We start from the raw sequence: 22,862 nt of genomic DNA on the forward strand, positions 1-22,862 counted from the left end.
AATAATTATTAATTATTATAATTATTAACTATTATTATATCAATGATAACTGTCCTTTTAAAATAGTTTTTGTGGCATCTAAACGGGAAAATTGCATTTAACCTAAATTGTGTGTGCTCATTTTTTTTTTTTACATTTTGTATGTATGAGGAAAGAGGTTAGATCTAAAGCCCTATCTTAAAAAATCTTAAAAAACTACAAAAACAAAAGCAAAAGAAATCAAAACTGTGTATGTGATGTAAACTATGTGGAAATTTGCATGTAAGCATCACTAGGAATCAGCACACGAATTTAGATTTTTGAATCATAAATTCGCAGTTTCAAATTGAAAGTTGTTATTCACAGAATTCCATCATCTAAATTCTTAAAATGATGTTTGTGTAAAACAAAAAATGTCGTTTTTTGTTTGTTTGTTTTTTTGCACAAATAGTGAGAAATCTCTACTAAGCATGCTCAAGAGACATGAGTGCGAACATGCAAAAATTCTAAGCAAAATGATAACGTATTGTGAACATATTTTTACAAATTCACCATGTTCAAGTTTATAGTTTTAAAATATAGTGTGCTGCTCACTCCCATGCCATTAGATCAATGTTAGATCGGGAAAGGAACGAACATTCGTGATAAATGTTCAGTAAATACATTATAAGTTGAGCTGAACGCTCGCACAGGACACAAGGAAAACAGAGAAATGCATCCTTAGCGTTTTTAGAGGAAGAGCCTGTCTAATTCCCACTCATCTTCAAGTAATCATAAATGTAATTTGATCTCTTAGCTGTGTCAGCACAGAAATTCGGCAGTCCTTGGCAGACACAGCTAATATATAAACACAGGATGTTAACCCTTTGTCTGCTTTCATGAAAGCAGGAAGTAGACAGAAGCTGTAATAAAGAAATGTTTTCTTTAAAGAGACTCTGAAGCGAGATTAAAAATCGCTTTTTACCTTATATTCAACATGGGCATGTTCGCCCCTGCTAAAACGCCACTATCCCACGGCAGAACGAGGGGTCTTTACCCCCCCAAACCCCCCCTGCAAAATCCACGACTTTCTTGGTCTTGGATTTTGCTGCTCATGGAGGCAGAGCTATGAGCCGCAGCTCTGCCTCCATGCACCGTCTATCAGCCGGCGGATCTCCCCCTCTCCCCGCCCCTCTCAGTGAAGGAAGACTGAGAGGGGCTGGGAAAGAGGCGGCGATCAGCGCTGATAGACGCGCTGAGAGGCAGAGCTACAGCCATTAGCTCTGCCTCAACAGGAAGCGCTCCCCGGGCACCACGGAGGGGATTTGGGGGGTAAAAACCCCTCGTTCTGCCGCAGGATAGCGGCGTATTAGCAGGGGCAAACATGCCCCTGTTGAATATAAGGTAAAAAGCGATTTTTAATCTCGCTTCAGAGTCTCTTTAAAGGTTATTAAATGTCTAAACTATTATAACATCTAATAGTGTGTGCTTTCCTTTAAAAAAACGTGCCCATAGCCTTTTTTTAAAAACAAAAATCAGACGCTCTGTCTCTTCATCATGCTAGCCAATATGCAATGGGCACCAAATCGGGCAAACAAATAATATCTCCATGATCAGTAACTGATCAGGAAGTAGTTATCATTTTAATACCTTTCATTACTCATTTCAGATTTCTGCAGAAATCTGTTTTCTAAAGCTGGAGAATACACACATCGATTTTTACTGGCAGATTGGATCACTCTGATCAATGGAATGGAAATATTTAGCGCAATGAGCTGCATCGATTGTAATTTCAGTTGATTCACAGCCAAACTCGATCCTAATTGATAAATTTTGGTTGATGGGACATGCGGGGGTTCTGTGGTAGATGGATGGCCCACAGCATTGCACTGTATCGTACAGCACAACACTGCAATTCAATAGCTTTTCAATATACTGTATTTCAGGGTGAAATCTATTGAAAATACGTGTGCAGTGTAATGGGGGAGGGGGGGGGGATTTAATTACCCTCTGATCTGATTCAGATCACAGAAGGATTGATCTGTTTGCCACATTAAGTGGCTATCTATGCGTGTATGGTCATCTTAAAGAGGAATTTTAGAGAAAAGGGGAAAAAATACATCAAAACGTTGCAAAGTGAGAAGTTAGAAAATAGAGGAGTGATCAAGAAATGTTTCGCCATCTAATTTGTTCATGTTGTTTGATCCACATTCAGCCTGCACATAATCATCTTTACTACTGGCAGACAAGAAAAAAAACAGACAGCACCAACTGCCATTATCTATAACCACACCCCCTAACAATGTGGTAGGCTAAATGGTTATTTTTTTTATAGATTTACATATGCACAGAGGGAGATACTGGTTGCTTGTCAGTTGGTCACAGACTTTTTTCCCACAATGCAATGAGGCTCCCACAGTGTAATCAGAAACTAAGATGCAATCTTGTAGTACAAAAAAACTTTAGGATAACGTTATTGACACATATAGCAAAACATATTAAAAAGGTTCTTCAATTTCATAAAGTCAGTCTTCATACAATCAACAATATGTCAAAAGACCAAAGACTAGAGCTGACAAATAGTCTGGCTTGGCTTGCTGAATGGTTGGGACCTTTATAGACGTGTGTTTAAAGGCAACGACACATGTTCACTTCGGCTTTTTTATATGATATAAGCGCCCTTCATCAGGCCGAAATACACAATTCTGTATGTCTCAACCACAAGTAAAAAAGCCAGAGGAATATGAAGGCAAAAAGTAGAAAAGGGCATCTGCACCCACCAGATGCACACAATGGCTTTCCCAATGGTGTAGGAGAGGAAACGCTGCTATGTCGGGAACCCGGGGTTGAGCCATACAGAAGACTGTATTTCGGCCTGATGAAGGGCGCTTATACCATATAAAAAAGCCCGAAATAAACGTGTCGTTGCCTTTAAACACACGTCTATAAGGGCCCTTTTCTACCAGCGCGTTTGCGCTGGCTGAATCGCAAAGACGCAAACCGCTAGCGATTTTACAATCGCTACGGTTTGCTTTTTAACATAGGAATCGCGGTAGGTCATTTCCACTACCGCGATTCATTTTTTACGGGAACGCGAACGCACGGCGGAGCGATATTTGCCGCGATTTTGCTATGCAGTGCATAGCATAGCAAAATCACGGCCGCAAACGTCGGGGAATGCGATTCAGCAATCGCTAGCGTTCAGCGTGAACGCTAGCGACTGCTAGTGGAAAAGGGCCCTAAAGGTCACAACCATTCATCAAGCCAAGCCAGACTATTTGTCAGCTCTAGTCTTTGGTCTATTGACATATTGTTAATTGTATGAAGACTGACTTTATGAAATGAAGAACCTTTTTAATCTTTTTTGCTATATGTGTCAATAAAGTTATCCTAAAGATTTTTTGTACTACAAGATTGCATCTTAAGTTTCTTCTTTTTTTGACATAAAGTCCTTTTCTAAAGTAACAAAGGTTCAAGTGGGTGAGGTGGACGCGTACGTACAAAAAGGGCGCCCGGAAAAAAAGGGCGCAGGGTGTAAACTCTAAATAATAATTAATCATTAATAGGGTTTATAAAAATAGTGTGCTATATTTCATTTACAAATAATGTTTAACAAAATTATAAATCATTAAATAATGTTTATGAAATCGGAAATTGTGAAAACGTTAATCTTCCCTGTTTCTAAAGTTAAACTTATAATTACGTTTATTAAAAAAAAATTATATATGTTTAATTGTTATAATTCTATATTATTGTGAATAACCTTCATTTACGGTTTGTTCTTATAATAAAATCTGAAAATATTCTTTATAACGATGATATAAATATAACTACGTTCGTAATAAGTGTTGTAAAACATTAGTAATTATTACTAAAATTTTACTAAAACTATACCTAAGCCTACTCTTACACAGAACCCTCCCTGTACCTATCCCTAACCCCTAGACCCCCCTGTTGGTGCCTAAACCTAAGACCCCCCTGGTGGTGCCTAAACCTAAGACCCCCCTGTTGGTGCCTAAACCTAAGACCCCCCCTGTTGGTGCCTAAACCTAAGACCCCCCTGTTGGTGCCTAAACCTAAGACCCCCCTGTTGGTGCCTAAACCTAAGACCCCCCTGTTGGTGCCTAAACCTAAGACCCCCCTGTTGGTGCCTAAACCTAAGACCCCCCTGTTGGTGCCTAAACCTAAGACCCCCCCTGTTGGTGCCTAAGTAACTCTCCCTGTACCTACCCCTAACCCCTAGACCCCCCTGTTGGTGCCTAAACCTAAGACCCCCCTGTTGGTGCCTAAACCTAAGACCCCCCTGGTGGTGCCTAAACCTAAGACCCCCCTGTTGGTGCCTAAACCTAAGACCCCCCTGTTGGTGCCTAAACCTAAGACCCCCCTGTTGGTGCCTAAACCTAAGACCCCCCTGATGGTGCCTAAACCTAAGACCCCCCTTTATTATGTGGATAATAATGTTTTACTAATTGTGGATGCAAAAAATATTTTGCAATTTACGTTACGTACTGATCGCTTTATTTTGTGAATAATAATGTTTTACAAACAGTAAGGGCCCGTTTCCACTAGAGCGAATCCGCATGCGTTGTCTGCATGCGGATTCGCATAACCAATACAAGTGGATGAGACTGTTTCCACTTGTCAGTTTTTTGGTGCGTTTTTCTGTGCAGGATTTTTCTGCACGGTAGGGCCTGCAGAATTCGCCTGCGTGAGGAATGTAGGCGATTCGCAGGCTATGTATTTAATAGGGAAAACGCACATGCGTTTTTTGCCGCGATTTCGCGTGCGAATTCGCACGAAAACTAATGCAAATTGAACCAGGCAGTGACATGGTTAAATTCGCATATACCCTGCCTATGCGAAATCGCGGCAAAAAACGCACGCGGAATCGCATCCGCATGCGATTTCGTCAGCGGTGGAATCCCGGTGATTCGCACCGCACTAGTGGAAACGGGCCCTAAGGGATAAAACTTTAAATAATGTTTAATTAGTTAAATAAGATAAATATGTTTAGTATTTTTATAAACGTTATTCGGCACGGGTGCATTTTATAAACGTAAATCACCACAAGCACACTTATAAATCATTAAAAATCTCCTGGCGCCGTTTGTAAACGTTATTTATGTCCTGCGCCCTTTTTTCCTGCTCGGCGCCCATTAAACGTTATTTATTATGAGAGTGAATGGCGGCGCCCTTTTTGTCCACTAGCGGCCTGCGCCCTTTTTTCCCGCTTCCGAGGTGGACTGCCCGTTAAAAAGGACTGTGTTTTGATCCTTCACTACATAAAGGATTTCACCCGATTATATACTTATAGATCCCACAGTGTAATGTCAGGACCTAGGCCGTGACATCACACTGTGGGAGGGGTTTTACCACAATATCAGCCATACAGACGTCCCTAATGATCTATTCCAGAAAAGGTAAAGATTTCTCATAGGAAAGGAGGTATGAGCTATTGGTTGGGATGAAGTTCAAACCTTGGTTACAGTTCCTCACTAAGGCTGGTCAAACCACTTATACCACTGGCCTTGAAGCAATACAAAAGTTTGAATTTGTTGATCCCCTGCCACATCCTCCACCTGACTGGTAAAATGTACCTTTTTCCCATTGAGTTTTAATCAATATTTCCACCAAATTATACTGAGGATGACCCAGTTATTAATCACTAGTAGACCTAAGCCAGTTTAAAAACGTGTTCTAGGTCTCTCTCACTGCTGGCACCCCCTCATGTCAGCATGCGTGAATGCACCCGCCGTGTGCACATGCTCACCTGTCCGCCGAGTGCACATGCTCACCTGTCCGCCAAGTGCATGCGCGCACCTGCATGCCGCACTCCGCTTGCGCCCCCCTGGCCCCATCCTCCTCCTGTCCCAACGGCTAAACATGCGCCGTAGCCAAAACACACGGGATGCAGGGACAGTTAGGGTTTTATTAGATAGGAATCCACAATGTAAGTGAGTAAAACTTTATGAATTGAATGGCTGTAGGCTGGCCTCAAGGTGGCCACACATCATACAATGTTTTATATTTCTTTTCAGTTCAAGAATAACGATACAGTTTTTGATTGATTGCTATACTGTATTTAAAAAATCTGACCGATGTATCACTCCCACATGTCCAATTTTTCCCCACTTATGAAAAAAAAATTGACTGAAAACTCTAAAAACATTGTCTGAGTCTATAAATAAAGAAATTGACAATCTATCCTACACCATTAAATTTTCCTTAAACTTGGTCAGAAAAATCCACCACTCCTGATCTACTGTTATTGAAAAAAAAAACATGGGAAATTCAATCTGAACATCTCAAACATCATTTTTCTGCACAACTAATTGTTTTCATCTAATTGGCTCCCAATTGGATCATTGTATTGTATCGTGTATGGCCACCTTAAGGCCCCAAACACAATGGGGATCGCAAAACACTAGCAAAAACCCTAGCGTTTTGCAATGGGGATTTTTTTTTTGCATATTTTTTACTGGACTTAACATTTCAATCGTGATTGCTCTAAAATCATGAAGAAGCGATGGCACAGTGTTTTTGTTTAACGCAAATTGCGAATCGCCGGCAATCGCTGCAGTGAGATCACTACAATAGACTTTTAATTACACTACTACTTTTCAAAGCGCTAGCGATCATTGGGGATTTGGGAATCAGCAGAAAACATCCGCAAATCACCCCAATGTGAATGGGCCCTTAGTCCACCCATCCAAAAGCGTTGCTAGATGTTTGACAGTGAGTGTGTTGTGTGGCGGCGCTGTGTATGCAGGGGGTGGCCTTCCTGCATGTTTTTTAGCCTATATGTTATGCTTTTCTATTTTTTGGAATAAAATGATGGTATTTTAAATGAAATTAACATTACACTGGTTTGATACCCTCTTTCCCTGAAAATAAGACCTACCATGAAAATAAGCCCTTGCTGGAATTTTGAGCATGCTTGAAATATAAGCCCTACCCTGAAAATAAGCCCTAGCAGAAGTTAAAAATGAGCAAGAGGCAGCCAGTAAGTGGGGCCAGTGTGGTGCAGTGCCGATCGGGCACTGATCCTGTCATCCCAGCACACAGCAAGGTTATCAGCTGTGTGCAGGGAAGACAGGGCAGGTGCCTGATCAGTACAGTAGCTTACTTTCAAATACATGAACATCACAGTACAAAGGAACAGGAAATGTTCTGCAGAGAGACACTTCCTAATAGAAATATAAGACATCCCCTGAAAATAAGCCCCAGCACATCTTTTAGAGCAAACATTAATATAAGACAGACTCTTATTTTCAGGGAAAGACGGTATGTACTCCACCATTGATTACCCTTCCATTTGGTTCAATGGTTGACAGTAAACTTTCTGTGAAGGAGTTTGGTGCATATATTCAGTCTTGAAAACCAGGGATAATTCTAAGGATCTTTTACACTACACCTTGAAAAACTGATGCGTTTTAACTTTCCATAGCAATGCATTTTTAAAAAGCTTCCAGTTATTTGCGTTTAATGTGAACTGATCCATAGAGAATCATGGACATCACCTTGCACATCAATTGCCCGTTCACTTATAACTGACAGCAGCTGATGTCGTTTAGGACCCTAATGGCCCATTTACACTAAAGGTGTTTTAATGCGTTGCTATGCGTTGCATTTTACTACAGTTTTTTTTTCTCCATAGCAGTGCATTGTTAAAAAGCTACAGCTTTTCAGCATATAGTGTGAAACATGGGCAGTGGGCTGCACATCAGTTGTCTTTTCAGTAACAACTTGCAGCAACAACATACCCAAGCAGCTTGGGGTGACCCAAAATGACTAGGAAAGTATAGGGGACTAAAGAGACCGAAAAGCCCTCCTAGTAAAAAGCAATGCTTAGTTGGGGTTGCCTTCTTAAAACAGAAGGTATTTGCCTCAATTCAGCTTTAAAGAGCAGCTGTCAGCCATACATTTTGATTTTAGTGAATTTTCTATAGTAAATTTTTTTCCCATGTTGACTGTGTCTATCTTGAAGCCAATCCTGACGTAATTTCTGCTCTTACTCTATCTGTGTGTCATTTCCCACCCTCGTCCCAGTCACTCTCAGCTAGTTCTGCAGTAGAAAGTGCATTGTTTCAGCATTGTTTCAGCATGAGAAATATTGGCTAATCAGAGAGGAACAGAGGTGTGTGTGTGTGTGTGCGTGCGTGCGTGCGTGCGTGCGTGCGTGTGTGTGTGTGTCGGCTTCAGCCAATCAAGCTGCATTAGTCATGTCTGAGGAGAAAGTAAAGAAGAAGAAAAGAAAACCCAGCATGCCCTGCAACTTCCTTTGTGCGCCAGATGTACCAAATAAGAGCCAGGGAAACTGGGGATTGGGGAATGATGTTTTATGGAGAAGAAAATTTATAGTGATTTTAACTTTTGGATTGCTTGATTTGTATCCTTTTTACTTGTTTTCCAGATAAAAATAAAGAATTGATTTTTGATTTTATGCCTAATAGTTACACTTTAAGTGAGCGACTATGGTCTCCCACAATGCACCACTACTGAATATAGTGGTTCTGGATGTAACCCTGACAACTAACGGCACGGGGAGAAAAAAACTTCCTGCTCTCTGCACCATTGTTCTAATGACTGCATCTGCTCAGCCACTGATAAGGAATCATACTACGTTTTTTCAGACAAAGATTTGTAGATGGTCCCTATTCAGGATTCAGCAAGCTCATGTGTACAATGCCCAGCCCCCAACCTCTCTACCCCTCCCCAAGTACTCTGTACTGTAGTGATGCTGGAGAAGTCTGCATGGGGAAAACACATTCAAGTGTGAGCTAACCAATTGAATAACATTGGTTCTCAGTTTACCTGTGTGGAAAAAGGGGGAGGGGGCCCTATCCAAAGTTTTGCAGGGGGCTCAGTGATTTCTAACTATGCCGCTGACTGTGGGAGACCACAGACGCTCACTTACGAACTATCGCAAATACCTTCTGTTTTAAGAAGGCCAGCAACTAAGATAGTGTAAAAGGACCCTCAGGCAAAAAACGTCCATGCACAGATCTCAAACTAGGTCTGTCACTGGAAATCAGGCTTTTTGGCAGCTCTGATAGGTCTGGAACCCACAGGAGCGCTTTTGGCAGCGTTTTGGCAGCACTGCGATACGCTAGCAGTTTGCCAAAACGCTGGGCTAATGTTAATGGATGGGGCAACTTCCACAGAAGCGTTTGCGTTTCCCAGAAACGCAAACGCAGGACCTGCAGCATTTTGGGAGCATTAGCGCTTCAATGTAAAGTATTGAAACGCTAGCAGAAACGCTCAGCAAAACCTAAACTGAGCGGTTTTGCTAGCGTTTTGCGGTTCAGCACACTGTAACAAAATTAAAAATAATTCACAGGACCAATCAGGATAAAAACGCAAAACGCAAAACGCTACGCACCCGCTGGGCAAAAAAATACAATGTTGCAAAACACGACCAAAAACGCGCATGAATCCGCTTGCAAACCGCTCAGACAAAACGCTAGCGGTTGCGTTTGCTGATTTCAGTGGGTTCCAGGCCATAAAGGCAGCTGATCACAATATGGCCCCTTGCTGCTTTACAGCTAGAAATTCACTCGCTTCTTCCGAGCCAATCAAGTCGATGCCCTGATAAGACTCGCTGCAATCACAGCCCGGGAGCCCCCAATTCTCTGTTTGGCTTCCTGTCGGATCACAGAGGGGCTGCCACACTGAAAAGGCATCATTGTCCAGTGTGCTGCTGGCCTCAGAGGAATGCGCCATTTCAAGTGGCCCAAATTAATTTGATCGCGACATTATGATGCACTTGGGAAAGATGAAAGGGGAGGCTGACCGTCTCCTCCAAGAACTCTATAATTATAGATAATATATCCTATTTCAAAGCAATTAGCTCAATCGGGCGTAACGAGGCACTTTGCTGCCAGGGAGTAACAATGCCTTACGGTTATTTAAGCTTTAAGATGTCAAGCAGACTCTGCGGCTCTCAGCCTGGCCCAAATGGGACTTGGCTCCTCTAGTGAATTGTAGGCATCCTGGGAGAGGTATTGCAGTCTCTGTGCTGTGGGTTCCTACCAGGCTGGACCTTATAAAAGTCTAATAAGTCTTTGTGCTGTCACAGAGGCTGCCAGAAGCCAGTCCACAATGATATACAACACGCTGAATCACACACAACAGCAGCAGACTTCCTGGGCCAACGTTCAGGAGACAGTATCCAGCAGGCTAACCAGTAAATCTGCATTCTGCAGCGTGTACAGCCCCATACACATGCAGGATAAAAGTCACCCAAATCATCTTTCATGATTTCATTAGGTGAAAGTTTACCTGAGATCAGTGTACATATGCGTTGCTCAACTTTCTGCTGAGAAGTCCACTGGGCCCCATCCAATTCTCTTTTTCTCCTAAGTTTTCTCCTGGGTGATATTTTCACATTATTAAAAAAAATGTCTTTTAAGCCACCACCCACCAGGAAGAAAGAACATACTTAAAGAGACTCTGAAGCGAATCTAAATTCACTTTTTTAACTTGTATCTATGTAAAGCACTATAAGCCCTGCTAAACCGCCGCATCCCCGCGGCAAAACGAGGAGTTTACACCCCTCAAATCCCCCCTGCAAAATCCACAACTTTCCTGGTCGTGGATTTTGCTGCTCATGGAGGCAGAGCTTTGAGCTGCAGCTCTGCCTCCATGCGCGTAAATCTGCCCGAGGGTCTCCGCCTCTCCCCGCCCCTCTCAGTGAAGGAAGATGGGTGGGGAGAGGCGGCAGTCAGCGGGGATTGACGCGCCAAGAGGCAGAGCTACAGCCATAAGCTCTGCCTCCATGAGGAAGTGCTCCCCGGACCGAGCAGAGAGGATTTGGGGGTATAAACCACTTGTTTTGCCACGGGGATGCGGCGGTTTAGCAGGGCTTATAGCGCTTAACATGGATACAAGTTAAAAAAGTGAATTTAGACTCGCTTCAGAGTCTCTTTAAAGTCTCTTTCAGCCGCAGCTCTGCCTCTCCTGACGTCAATCGCCATGCGGATCTCCACCTCTCCACGCCCCTCTCTATGAAGGAAGAGTGAGAGGGGCGGGGGGAGGTGGCGATCCACCGCGATTGACATCAGGAGAGGCAGAGCTGAACCTGAAAGCTCTGCCTCTTTCAGGAAATGCCGGCCCTATTGCCCCCCGGGGATTTGGGGGGTCTAAAGCGCTCATTTAGCGATGGAGATGCAGCGATTTACTTGTGCTGAGAGTACTGAAGCGAATTATAAGGTAAAAAGGGCAAAATTAATTCGCTTCATTCTCTCTTTAAAGGAAACCTGAGGTGAAAGGTACATATAGAGGCTGCTATGTGTATTTCCTTATAAACAATGCCAATTTCCTGGCAGCCCTTTTTATCTTCTGGCATAAGAAGTAGTGTCGGAGTCAAATTCCTGGAACAAGCATATGGCTAATCCAGTAAAAAGTCAGCGTCAGAGTACCTGATCTGCTGCATGCTTGTTCAGGGTCTATGGCTACAAGTACTGTATTAGAGACACAAAGGATCAGGGGGACTGACAGCCAACTGGTGTTGTTTAAAAGGTAATAAATATGGCAGCCTCCATATTCCTCTCACCTTGGGTTTCCTTTAAGGATAATTTTGTCAGTACCTTTTCATCTACTTTTTGGTACTTTTTCAAAAGTGCAAAAGTGACTTAAACAGAAGATAAAAAAATATCTCCAAGGAGAAAACTTAGAGTTAAAAGTGAATTGGATCCGTGACATTTTCACATTATAAATAAAATACCAGGAAGCAAGAAAATACTCAGAATAATCCTGCCAGTGTTTTTTTCACCTACTTCTTGGTTAAAAAAAGATTAAAAATTATCTACTAAGAGAAACTTGAAAAAGTGTATTGGATTGGACCTGTTAGGTGCTATACAGGGATGGATGGACAAGTGTTGCTAAAACATGTCTCAAGTAGTAGAAGGGAAAACTGAATTAATATACTTTTAATAAGGGGTGTGTAATGATCGCTGCTGCAGCAGGTGTTGCTGGAAGTAGTAGTGCTGCAGCTCAGGCAGTTCTGATGTCTTTCCATGCAAGCTGCATAGCTTTGTCTGTCTTTCCCTGCTGTCAGCTTGTGACTGATTATCATTCACCTGTGTGGGAATCTGCATGTCTGCTCCCATTGGATGACCTCAGTATAAAGATCTGCTTCCTGCAGGGTTTCCTTGGGTTTTCATAGCTTCAGTTTAAGCCCGTCTTGCTGTCGCTTTAGCCCCGATCGTGTTTCTTGTTATAAAGATACTTTGCTGGTCTTTGCATCATATATTGGTTCATTGCCAATATATATGCATACCAGCACGTTTATTATTTTCCTTGTATTTGTGTTACGTTGATACATCAGTGTCGCTGATGTATACGTACACAAACTGTTTATATCCTGTGTGCAGTTAGTCAGCTTTCCAGCACGTTTTGGTAGGTTGCGCGTACCGTGACCACCCGTGCTGAGGTAGTTACCCTGCTCCTGGTTCTGTTTGTGGATTGCGTTCATCTCTGCGAAGAGATAACGAATCCTTCTGAATCCTGTTCTGTTACTGTTTGTGGATTGCGTTCATCTCTGCGAAGAGATAACGAATCCTTCTGAATCCTGTTCTGTTACCGTTTGTGGATTGCGTTCATCTCTGCGAAGAGATAGCGAATCCTTCTGAGTCCTGTTCCCTGTATTACTCCATTCCTAGTCAGCGTTCCTGCTTATGTCATATGTCGGTTCATTGCCGATATATACATATGTTAGTCAGACGTTACAAATAGTTTCATTGATAGCTGTAATTGTAATACGCTAGGAAAACATACATATTGTATATTTATCTGTGTTACGTTCATCTATCTTAATCCTGCTGTTTCCTGACTGTCCTGTCCTGTCTTTGTGAGGCACGCCATCGCCGCAGCGCATTGGCTGCCTCATTCCAGTCTGTCTGGTTTTGGACGCTTGCTGTCGCTAAGTAGCCGCTAGCTAGCAAGCGTTCATTCTGTCTACCTGTCCTGATCTCCTCAGTTCTGGTTTGTGCGCTCAGCGCTACTTTGCGCTGAGACGTTATAACGAAAGCATTGTTTGTGGCTGTCAGATCTGCACCGGCTCTGTGCGCCACAATCTCCTATTGGAGTCAGTCCTCCCCTCCACTATACTAGGGATAGCCTGTTTCCTGGTGCTAGTGTGTGTACCTCCTCCACGCCAGCTCATGCGTTGCATGCTGACTGTGGAGAATACACCACCAAGCCTTACATTATGAAAACCCCCATTACCAATCCCCATTGTGGGGGGGGATTCCCAGAAAGTATGACACTGTTAATTATGGTTCCTGTTCCTTTAAGAAATTTGAAGAACTTAGCTCTGAAACAGAAAATGAGTTTTTCTCTGAATGTGCCAGGTTCCTGACCAATCCTGATCTCCAAGCGACTCCTGTTTCAACCTGGGCACTCCAACTAAGTTATATTTTGTTTAAAGGGGAATTATTCCAGTGGGCATTTGATGTTCTCACTCATTCCGATTTGAAAGAGAGACCGCTGGAATTTCTAGCGTTTGTGATCCATAACTGGTTGCGCATAGATCCATTGCCTTTTCCTCTTAATGAACTCCTGGCAGCAGGCCAATCAGCTACTCCTTCAATTGCTTGCAAAAATGTTCAGCAAGCAGAAAGTGTTACTGATAATTTTCCTGCAGCCTTGAATAAATCACCAAGAACAGCAGGGTCTAAGGCCAAACGCAAACGTTCTAAGAAACGTGTCCGATCTGCAGAGTCGTTATCCTTAGCGACTGAGACCTATAATGAGATTCTGCCATTAACAGATAATGAAATGCAATTGTCTTTCAGGGGAGTTAAATGGACTTATGAAACTACTAATGAACTTTCCTCCCTGGCTAGGGAAAATAAAGATTTTTGTTTAAAAGAATTATCTGAGTATGATTATGAGGAGATATTACAGAGTATTGAACAAATCAACTTATTTGTGAAGCAAGGAAAGTTTGCATACACTACAGTTCAGCACTTGCTACAGGTATTGGAGATTCTTAGGAATAAGGAATCTGCCAATCACCTGCTAATTAACCCAATATATGTCCCTGCTACAATCATATCTGCAAACCATGATCTGCCTGTTAAGTATGCTTGGAATCCTCCATTTGAGAAAGGAGAGATGGAAGCTCTGGTCAATGAATGGAAGAATGATTCAAGTTCATTTTGTCAATTTTACAGTGCAAAAAGTGAATTAGTATTGAATGCATGCATTAAGTCTGCCTATAACCTAATAAAAACTGGTGTGTGTGGGTATGACTTTGTGGCTCCATTGATTGATGTGTGGGAACTGATTTTGGATGATTTTTATGTGACTCCGAATTCGCAAATTTGGCGTTCTGACCCGCCTGCTTCAGCACCTTTGGCTGATTCAGCAGGTGATTCGGAGCTCTTTTTGTGTTGTGTGAAATTGAAGTTCCTGCAATTCCACCCTGTACCATGGATAACTCAGTGTTACTTACCAGTAAAACAGAAGCCACTGATACATTCTTAACCTTGCCCTGCGCAAATTTCTCAGCAGAGAATCCAGAGGTCCTGCTGACTTCCGAGTCCAGCCTAGCCAGTACTCATGACTCTTTGTTCAGTGAAACAGACACCAGAAAAATCTTGCCTGTCTCTGCAAACACTTCTGCAGAAATTACCTGTATTAATAAAGTTCAACTCCTGTCTGATCCAGCAGATGCCAATAGATGCACTACATCAGTTTCCGAGTCCCAGCAATCCTGTCTAGAAACCTCAGAACCCCAGCATCTGAATTTTCCAATTTTACAAATGAATGGTGATTCAGATGCGCAAACATTGTGTCTTGATCTTCCTGTTTCTACACCTCGCTCTAGTTTCGTGAATAGCTCAGAGCATCTGCTATGTGAACCTGAAATCGCAGAATTATTACCTTGTTCAGAAAATTTTCCAATAAATTTGCCCTGTACCATGAATTGTGCAGTAGATCTCTCCAATGAAACTCAGGTCACAGAATCATTATGCTGTCCAGCAGGTGCTTCCATGGTTTTGCCCTGCAATATGGACTGTTCAGTGATCCTGTCCAGTGAAGCTGTGGTCGCAGAGTCTTATGCTTCACCCAGTACTTTGGATACTTTAAACCCTCTAGCAGAGGAGTCTGAAGCACTGCTTACCTCAGTTGGTGTTGCAGTAATATTCACTTGTCTAGCAGCTGTTTTGGAATTACAGTCTGCTCTAATAAAACTTGATGAATTTCTGCCCAGCAAAGCAGAAGCCATTGAAATATTGTCCTCGTCAGCAAGTGTGTCAGATACCTTGCCCTGTACACAGTCTGATTTAACCAATGTTTTTAATCCCTCTCCAGTGTTGTAACAGCCGAGGAACTCCAGCCCTGTCCTCTGCATGTTTCAGAAGTCTTGCCCTGTAACATGGATAATTCTGATTCTCTGGTCAAAATAACAGAAGTCTCAGAATTTCAGTCTGATTTAGTAAGCATTCCTGAAACCCTGCCTTGTATCCTGAAAGATTCTGGTTCTCTGGCCGCTGTGGCAGAGGTTCCAGAGTCCCCTTCCTGTCCAGGGAATTCCTCAGTTTTGCCTAGTCCAGTGGGGGCTGCTGCAATACTGGCTTGTTCTGCAGCGCCTCATGAGCTCCAATCCAGTATATTAAATGAGTCTCTGTCCAGTCCAGAGGTAGTTGTGGAGTCCCTATCTGGTTCAGTGCATACATCAGAAGATTTGTCCTGTCTTGTTAGTGCCCCTGAATCTGATTTGTTACTGACTTTGCTGGAATCAGCGACATCTAAGTCTGATCCTGCATTCTCGTGTAAAAATCCAGTAGTTGCGAAGTCTAGTCATGATGATTTTTTTTTGGCCGGTCCTGGTTTTGGTCCCGTCTTGGCTGACCCTGAGGCTCACAGTTCCTTGACGTGCCCAGAGGTTTCTCTTGTGCCAGTGTGCCCAGATGTTCTTTGTGTGCCAGAATGCCCAAGTGTGTCTAAGGTGTTAGCGTGCTCTGATGCTTCCTTAGTGGAAACATGTTCTGATGTTGCCAGTCTGCCTGCATGCCCAGAGATGGTTCTGGTCCCTGAAAGCCCTGATATTGATGTTTGTCCTTGTGGCCCTGACTCGGGAATTGCCCTAGGTTCCATAGGGGTTCTTGATGGTTCTCCATGTGAGCCTAAGGGGCATTCTGACCTATGGGGATCTCTTTGGAGCTTCAAGGTGTTCTGGGAGGTCTCTGAGAAAACTTGTCCTGGTGCCTTGGACTGGTTCAACAGTGGGTTTTGTGTTGGTAAAGACAGTACCGGTGGGCATTGCAAAGGCTTTGGCGTTTCTGAACGGTTCCTGGAAGGTGGTGGGTATCGCTCAGGGGGTTTCGGAGGGCTTTCTTCTGGAAATCATGGTTCTGATGGGTGTCACACTGGGGCTTGTAGTACTGATGGGCATGGTTCTGTAGGTTCTGGTTCTGATGGGTCCAGTCTTGTGGGGACTGATTCTGGAATTCGGTCTTGCCGGGCTGTCCCGGTCATCATGAGTTATCAGTCAGACTGTTTTGTTGGGAATTTCAGTTTTGAAAAGCGTCTGGAATCCGCTTTTAAGGGCGGGGGTACTGTAATGATCGCTGCTGCAGCAGGTGTTGCTGGAAGTAGTAGTGCTGCAGCTCAGGCAGTTCTGATGTCTTTCCATGCAAGCTGCATAGCTTTGTCTGTCTTTCCCTGCTGTCAGCTTGTGACTGAATATCATTCACCTGTGTGGGAATCTGCATGTCTGCTCCCATTGGATGACCTCAGTATAAAGATCTGCTTCCTGCAGGGTTTCCTTGGGTTTTCATAGCTTCAGTTTAAGCCCGTCTTGCTGTCGCTTTAGCCCCGATCGTGTTTCTTGTTATAAAGATACTTTGCTGGTCTTTGCATCATATATTGGTTCATTGCCAATATATATGCATACCAGCACGTTTATTATTTTCCTTGTATTTGTGTTACGTTGATACATCAGTGTCGCTGATGTATACGTACACGAACTGTTTATATCCTGTGTGCAGTTAGTCAGCTTTCCAGCACGTTTTGGTAGGTTGCGCGTACCGTGACCACCTGTGCTGAGGTAGTTACCCTGCTCCTGGTTCTGTTTGTGGATTGCATTCATCTCTGCGAAGAGATAACGAATCCTTCTGAATCCTGTTCTGTTACCGTTTGTGGATTGCGTTCATCTCTGCGAAGAGATAGCGAATCCTTCTGAGTCCTGTTCTGTTACCGTTTGTGGATTGCGTTCATCTCTGCGAAGAGATAACGAATCCTTCTGAATCCTGTTCTGTTACCGTTTGTGGATTGCGTTCATCTCTGCGAAGAGATAGCGAATCCTTCTGAGTCCTGTTCCCTGTATTACTCCATTCCTAGTCAGCGTTCCTGCTTATGTCATATGTCGGTTCATTGCCGATATATACATATGTTAGTCAGACGTTACAAATAGTTTCATTGATAGCTGTAATTGTAATACGCTAGGAAAACATACTTATTGTATATTTATCTGTGTTACGTTCATCTATCTTAATCCTGCTGTTTCCTGACTGTCCTGTCTTTGTGAGGCACGCCATCGCCGCAGCGCATTGGCTGCCTCATTCCAGTCTGTCTGGTTTTGGACGCTTGCTGTCGCTAAGTAGCCGCTAGCTAGCAAGCGTTCATTCTGTCTACCTGTCCTGATCTCCTCAGTTCTGGTTTGTGCGCTCAGCGCTACTTTGCGCTGAGACGTTATAACGAAAGCATTGTTTGTGGCTGTCAGATCTGCACCGGCTCTGTGCGCCACAATCTCCTATTGGAGTCAGTCCTCCCCTCCACTATACTAGGGATAGCCTGTTTCCTGGTGCTAGTGTGTGTACCTCCTCCACGCCAGCTCATGCGTTGCATGCTGACTGTGGAGAATACACCACCAAGCCTTACAGGGTGTAACTATAAGTCTTGGGGCCAGGGGCGTAACTAGGGGGTGCAGCCCCCAGAGGAGAGGGAGGTCCCAAGCTACTAACTTTTCTTTTCTCTGATACTCCAGATCAGAGGTTTTTTGTGGCTACACACAGGGCCGGCCCTAGACTTTTTGCCGCCTGAGGCAAATTTTGAAAAAATTGCTGCCCCCTCCCCCCGTGGGGGGCCGCCGCCGAGCTGGAGGGGTAGCTGGCAGGTCGGGAGTATCGGGCTTAGCGGTGGGGAGGGGGGTCGGACCCCCCCCCCTCCCTCGCCTGGGTCCCCCGATCTGCGCTCCCCTCCAGCTTTAAATGTAGAGTAAGCAGCCGACAGACAGTAAGAGGCACGGGCGGGGGATCACTCACCTCTTCCTCGTTCCAACATGCGCTCCACTGACATCACTTCCTGCAACGCCGGCCACGTACAATGCAGTCCAGCTCGGCGGCCGGCCCCCCCGCACCCACGGACGGGCGGATGCCGCCCCTAGAACTTTGTCGCCTGAGGCAAAAGTTTCACCCCGCCTCATGAGCGGGCCGGCCCTGGCTACACATGTTATGAGTGTGAAGATCCTAATGGCCACACTTGTTTTATGACCAGCAGTGGCAACACCTATTCAGTAAGGAGTCCTTGGGCTAGACTCTTTAACACTCCTGCTACTGCCTACTGAGCGTGCCTTAGTAGCTGCAGCGCAAGCGCAGGAGAAAAGCTTGATATAAATGTTATTTGTCTTGTCTTGACTCTTGTATGATAAACCCCCATGTTGTGAAGGTTACCAAGGAAGGCAAGGGAAGAGTTGTAAACAATAAGCCCCCCCCCCCCCAACGGACTTGGTTCCTGCATATACTGACAAAATGTAAAAAACACAGCTTATAAACAGTATACTGACATACAGTATATGCCTGAGAAAGCCCCTTGAAGTGACAATTCAAGTGAACCAGAGATGAAGCGCCTCATGTATTTTACCATATATATCAGTGGGAACATTAGAGAAAACCCCTACCCTGCTCTCTGTTTTATCCTTCACTGCTCAGCCTGCTTGTTATCATCCCTGATAAAATCCCTGACTGAGCATTCAGTCTGGCTTTGCTCAGGAATCCTTATAGCGGAGTCTGTCTTCTCTGATGTCTTTTCAAGCCCAAGCCTGCGCCCTTCTGGCTCTGCTGTAATGACTCAGCTATAATGATTCCTGAGCAAAGCCAGCCTGAATGCTCAGTCAGAGATTGTATCATGGCTGATAAGAAGCAAGCTGAACAGTGAAGAATGAAACAGAGAGCAGGGTAGGTGTTTTCTCTAATGTTCTCACTAATATATATATATGGTAAAATACATGAGGGTGATTCGTCTCTGGTTCACTTTAAGGCATCTTATTACATTTATTTATGTTTGCTAAATTATGTTTCTCCTCTGTATGTCAGTATACAGTATATAAGCTGTGTTTTTGTGCATTTTACCACACACTGGAAAGCTCAAGGGCTTGCCTGCGCTCCCTTATTGTGTTACATGCTGGTTTTGGGGTCCCAAGCAGTGGTAGTACTCGGGGCCCCTGCCTGTCATGTGCACTAGTGTTTGCATTTTTTTACATTTTGTCAGTATATGCAGGAACCAAGTCCGATGAAGGCTTATTATTAGCCAAAAGCTCACTGTTTATTTATCTCTAAGTTAGCCAATAAATGGTATCATCCTGATTCAAAACTTCGTGCTTAAAGTGAACCTTACTGCTTGACGGCAGGGTAGGCGAAGAAAAGGACGCGCTGCCACTGAATGTCAGTCGTCCAAAAACGAAACTAAGTCATGGCGGGGGACCGGAGGACACTTGAGGAGCTGCGAGGGCACAGGATGGCTGCAGGGGGCTTGGGGAAGCCCCAGGTAAGTGAAACTTTTTTTCCCCCAGGGTTAAGGTTCATTTTAAACAACAGTGGTAAGATTGTACAATCAAGATTGTTACATTGATGGGCACCTTAACAATGTCATCAGCATCATTAGGCAATAGGCATTTGTACTCACATTAGATTTTCAATCTTTCCAAAAAAGATTGCTATTGGAAATGTAATGTGGGGATGTAGTTTAAATAAGAAATGTAGTGAAAATAACATAATTAACAAAATTGCTTATTTTCTTACAATATTTATTCATAAACGATTTAGTGAGTGTTTGCCCATTGTAAAATCTTTCCTTTCTCTGATTTTTCAGAAATTAATCACATGTGGCAACATCTTTAGGGCTGGACAGTTCCCCCATCGTTTTTGCCGACATCCATGGGCAGCGCTACACTGGGACACGCTCGGGCAATGCCCCCTCCCTGGGAATCACTGTTCCCCCTGAGTCCTCCCCCTCCCCGTGCTCAGTAACAACCAGTTGTTTCCAGTTGTTTGGCTCCAGCAGGGTTCAGTGAACAGGATAGGATCTATAAAAAACTCTTCATGTCAGCCTGAGTCTATAAAGGCATTGAGTAAATCAAGGGTCTTATCTATATGCCCTATATGCGTCACAATCCTTGCAAGATCCCCTGTAATTAATGAATCTGGATGACACTTATATTTGCAAAAAAATCTCTCTACCTCCTTCTGATTTTATGTTTTAAGATTGTCAATCAACAGTCTCAAGAAAGCTTAGAAGCTGAAAGCCCCCGCTCCAACACTCTGGCATCTTGTGATGGCTCCCTGGACTGGCAGCATAAGGGTCTTTCCTACTAAGATGACACCGGATGGCAGCCGTGGACTCATTACAGCCGCAAGGCCAGCAAGCCAAATGAGACACTAACCAGCCAGGTTACACCGCAATCCAATCCTAAGGGGACTCACTTTCACTGTTCTTCTTACCTTATCTCTCCTTTTTCCTCTACTCTCTCTCTCCTTCCCAGGATAGATCGAGTGGGGGGGGGGGGGGGGGGTCATCTCTGATTCAAAGTATCACTGCAGAATAGTTTTGAGTGCCATAGACAGCAGCGTATGAGCTCCAGGTCCTTCTCCTGGGTCCATCCTTCTACAGAGCTGGATTAGTCTTTACCACCCAAGGCCAATGTCACCAGCCAACCCCCTTCAGTATAGGTAGCGAGATGGTCCCTCCCACCTTCCCTCCTGTATAGGTAGCCAGATGACCCCTCCCCCTTCCCTCCAGTATAGGTAGCCAGATGACCCCTCCCCTCTTTCCCTCCAGTATAGGTAGCCTGATGACACCTTCCCCTCCTCCTCCACTGTAGCTAGCCTGATAACTCCCTTAATCCCTCCCTTTCCCACTCCCCCTCTTTCAGTACAGCTCGTCTACACACTGCAGCAGCCATTATGGTCACTCACTTCTCTGCTCGTCTCCATTGCAGAAGCGTCCTCTTCCCCTCTGTCTCCAATGCTGCCCAAGTCCGTAGCCGCACACCACAACGTCAACGTGCTCAGAGAGCAAGGTGGCCGCTGCACAGGTGGCTGGCAGCAGGGAGATCAGGCGCTTGCCTGAGCTTCCTGCATTTCAGCATTTGCAAACTTGCAAATGCTGTACCAGTTTAGTCTGCTGCTTTGGTGCCCCTGCTCCTGTGGTGCCCTAGGCCATGGCCTAGGGAGCCTAGGCCTAAATCCAGCCCTCTCCTTCTACCTATGTACCTATGCCTTTTATAAGCATTGTACCTACTGTATGGATCTGTAATTGTATGCATGGTATCTACTGTATGCTTAATTATTATTATTTTGTATTTATATAGCGCCGACATATTACGCAGCACTGTACAGTGTGTGTATATATATATATATATATCTTATCACTAACTGTCCCTCAAAGGAGCTCACAATCTAATCCCTACCATTGCCATATGTCTATATTATGTAGTGTAAGTACTGTAGTCTAGGGCCAATTTTGTTTTTTTTTAGGGGGAGCCAATTAACTTATCCGTATGTTTTTGGAATGTGGGAGGAAACCGGAGTGCCCGGAGAAAACCCACGCAGACACGGAGAGAACATACAAACTCTTTGCAGATAGTGCCCTGGCTGGGATTCGAACCAGGGACCCAGCGCTGCAAGGCGAGAGAGCTAACCACTACGCCACCGTGCTGCCCGCATCACTCTGCTACTGGACCACCACAGATGTGGTACAACTTACATTGTACTTAGCGAAATAAAACCTGATTCTGATTCCCTGATTCTTACTGTTTTTTTTTATTTAAATTAGCTAATAAAGTATTGTATTTTACAGACAGGAAGTTTTGAATCAGATCAATATTCACACAGGCTGGGGGTTGTAATGATTTGTCTGTGATCCGACCACTCAGGAGCAGCTTGCTAGCAAGTAAGGATTAAAGCATGTTAGCCAACTAGCTAAGTACATCTGTAGATAACTTTTCTTCCATAACAGCATCATCATTTGAACAATCTGCTCTGTTCAAAAGCCTGTTTGTGATCAGGGCCGGATTACCAACCAGGCAACAAAAGCAGTCGCTTGGGGCCCCATTCAGAGTCAAAGGGGCCCCATCAGCACATAAACCAGCCCTCGCCATCCTGTCAGCGGTGGCTGGATGGTACAATGGTTAAAGGGACTCTGAGCAGTGCAGTAACTATGGAAAGATGCATATCATTTTAAAGCTCTCTTTCTCCTCTTTCCAATGATATATAAACGGCCGCCCTTTGCCTTTTAGTTTTCGCAATTTTCGCAATCGAAAATCGCGGCCACAGGACGACTTTTCTCCAAAGTCGGCAGCTTGATTCAGCCAATGCAATGAAATATAAGGAACCCAGGGGGGATATAATTACAAACATCATGCTGGTAGGTGTAAGGATGTAATTAATTAGTTGTGGGTATGCTTAAAGGCATACCCACAGGCACTGCTCGGAATCCCTTTAAGGGCTCTGCCTCTGACACAGGAGACTAGGGTTCGAATCTTGGCTCTGCCTGTTCAGTAAGCCAGCTATTCAATAGGAGACCTTAGGCAAGTCTTTCTAACACTGCTACTGCCTATAGGGCGCGTCCTAGTGGCTGCAGCTCTGGCGCTTTGAGTCCGCCAGGAGAAAAGCGCG

Source organism: Hyperolius riggenbachi, chromosome 1 (genome assembly GCF_040937935.1).
Source record: "Hyperolius riggenbachi isolate aHypRig1 chromosome 1, aHypRig1.pri, whole genome shotgun sequence".
Taxonomy (NCBI): domain Eukaryota; kingdom Metazoa; phylum Chordata; class Amphibia; order Anura; family Hyperoliidae; genus Hyperolius; species Hyperolius riggenbachi.